The following is a 3,222-nucleotide window of genomic DNA, read 5'->3' on the forward strand; positions in this document are numbered from 1 at the left end:
CAAAAAAGAACACAATTTTTGAAGATCTAATGGCGGACCTGGCAAAATTCAATAACTTAGGACATGTCCTTCTTCTTGGTGACATGAACTCAAGAACAGCAAATCTACAAGAACAACATTTTGATGGCTTTGACGAAAACTCTACAAAAATTAACATTAAACCTAGGATAAACACAGACAATGTAAAAAATAAGTATGGTAGAGAATTAGTTGATCTGTGCTCGGCTGCCGACATGTTGATAGTAAACGGAAGAACGATTGGCGACCTCCCCGGAAAAAGTACATGTATAAAATATAATGGAACAAGCACTGTAGACTATTGCATAACCAGTATACCCCTCTTTTCATCCGTACAATACTTCAAAGTTCACAATCCTACCTGGCTATCAGATCACTGCCAGATCTCTGTCTCGCTTAAAACTAACCATTCTAGCTTTAGAAATATGGATAAAGAAAAACATCTTATACATCCAAAGAAATATATCTGGGACGAAACTTCTCGTGAAAAGTTTCAGGACGCGTTTCAACTTCCTCAAATTCAAAACAAGATAAAACAGTTCATGTTACAACAATACACAAACAGTGACGCTGGAAAAGCTGTTGAGGATGTTAATCATATCATTAAGATGGCAGCTGACATTTCTTTAAAATCAATTCGAGTCTCCAAAAGAAAAAAGAAACCAACTAGTAAACCATGGTATGACCAACAATGTCGCGATCTGAGGTCAAAAATTAGAGTTCTTGCTGCTGAAATAAGGAAATATCCCTGGAGGCAAGACAAAAGACAAACAAACATTTTTAAAGTAAAAGAATACAAAAAACTAGTCAAAAAGACAAAGAAACACTATGCAGAGAAGAAAATGAGTCATATTTCTAAGCTATCTAAGGAAGATCCAAAATCATTTTGGCAAGAGATTAATAAACTACGAAACCTTGAAAACGGAAGCAAAGAGGATACAGGTGAACAAATATCAACCGACGAATGGTTAGATCATTTTAAGTCAATAAATAGCAACATCACATTAAACAAAAGAGAACAAGAATATGCAGACAATATTGTTTCATCGCTAGAGCTTCAAACGGATAATCCACTAGATTTTGATATTACAACAGAAGAAATTCGACAGGGATTATGTAACCTGAAATGCAATAAATCATGTGGAGTGGATTCAATTTCTAATGAAATGCTGAAATATAGCGCCTCTCAACTCTCACTTCCTCTGAAGAAAATGTTTAACATTTTACTACAATCCGGAACGTTCCCCCAACAATGGAGTCAAAGTATGTTAGTCCCTATACATAAAAGTGGCGAAACCACGAACCCAACAAATTACAGAGGCATCGCCATATCCAGCTGTGTTGGCAAATTATTCACATTCATCTTAAACAAAAGACTGCAAAATTACTTAGAAAGCGAAAACTTATTGTCCCCTTTTCAATCTGGATTCAGAAAAAACTTTAGAACAAGCGATAATGTTTTTGTGCTTAAAACACTGATTGACCAACAAATCTCCAAACCTGCAGGTAAACTATATGCTTGTTTCGTTGATTTCCGCAAGGCGTTTGATTCTGTGTGGCGGAACGGTTTATTCTACAAACTTTTGTCATCAGGTATAGGGGGGAACTTCTTCAAAATCATTAAATCAATGTACTCTAACGTAAGATATTGCGTAAAAACACCAAATGGCCTATCACCATACTTTCAATCATCATGTGGGGTGCGACAAGGGTGTAACCTTAGCCCCCTCCTCTTTAATTTATATCTAAACGATCTTCCTAACATATTAAATTCACGAGCGTCTGATCCTCTCATTCTACAAGACACACCCATCAACAGCTTATTCTGGGCAGATGATCTCGTTCTTCTATCAAAATCTGAATCAGGCCTGAAGGAATGTCTAAGAACACTTGACCAATTTTGCTCCATTTGGAAATTATCAATAAATGAAAAGAAAACTAAAGTAATGATATTCACAAAAAATGGACGGACAAACAGTCAACATTCTACATATAAAATACAAGGCCGCACAATTGATATTACAACTTCTTATACATACCTAGGAGTCGACCTAACCCCCTCAGGTTCATTTAACCGCGCCAACAAACAGCTAAGATTGAAAGCTCTTCGGGCTTCCTTTAAACTAAAATCACTTTTATCCACAAATTTCAATCCATCCATTCGACTAGCACTTGACCTATTCAACAGTTGTATCAAACCAATTCTTCTATACTGTGGTGAAGTTCTTGGAACTAACGCTCAAGGTAGAGACCTTATATTCCATGGTATAGAAGAAAGTCAAAATGACAATACCAGAGATTCAATAGCTAGGATCCTCAGTACGACACTGGGATCAGAAATTCACATCCTCAGAGCTTCTCGTATCGGCAAAACATCAGACACTTCCACACCGCGCCCTGTCCTTGTTCGATTTCAAAAATACAGTGACAAACTAAACATTATCTATCAATCAAACATACTTAACAGACAAAACGTAACACTACAGCAACCAACAGTATCCTATGAAATTGCGGATTTAGAGTTTGTACTATTGAACTATTGCAAAATTACTCTCGGCGTTCCCAAAAGCTCTATTAACGCCGCGGTCAGGGGTGAGCTTGGAGTTTTTCCTCTATACATTGATTCACAAACACAGTTGATAAAATATTGGCTTAGATTACATAGTCTCCCAAATGACAGACTCGTAAAGAAAGCTTACAATACTTCTGTTCAGCTACAACAAGACTGGGCTGTCCATGTACAAGACATGTTATGTAGACACGGTTTCCAAACTGTTTGGCTCAACCCTGCGGTGAATGCCAATCAGTTTGGAAATTTATTCAAAAACCGCCTGATAGACACATTTCTCTCTGGCTGGAGACAAGAAATAAGAAGTCTAAGCAAACTTAGTACTTATTGCAGAATCAAAAAAGATTTCTGTCTTGAAAATTACCTTTCAACTGTTCAAAACAAATCCTTTAGAAATATCATTACGAAACTAAGAATTAGTGCCCACTCCCTACAAATCGAAAAGGGTAGACACCACAACACACCAGCCAGTGAGAGACTGTGTCCAACATGCCATGATAGTATTGAAAATGAATCCCACTTTATAATGGATTGTCCAACTTATGATAGAGGGAGACAAAAAATGTTACAGTCTATTAAATGCAAATCTGATACTATGTTACCACCTACCAAGACAGAAATGTTCAATATGTTAC

Source organism: Branchiostoma floridae, unplaced genomic scaffold (assembly GCF_000003815.2).
Source record: "Branchiostoma floridae strain S238N-H82 unplaced genomic scaffold, Bfl_VNyyK Sc7u5tJ_1583, whole genome shotgun sequence".
NCBI lineage: Eukaryota > Metazoa > Chordata > Leptocardii > Amphioxiformes > Branchiostomatidae > Branchiostoma > Branchiostoma floridae.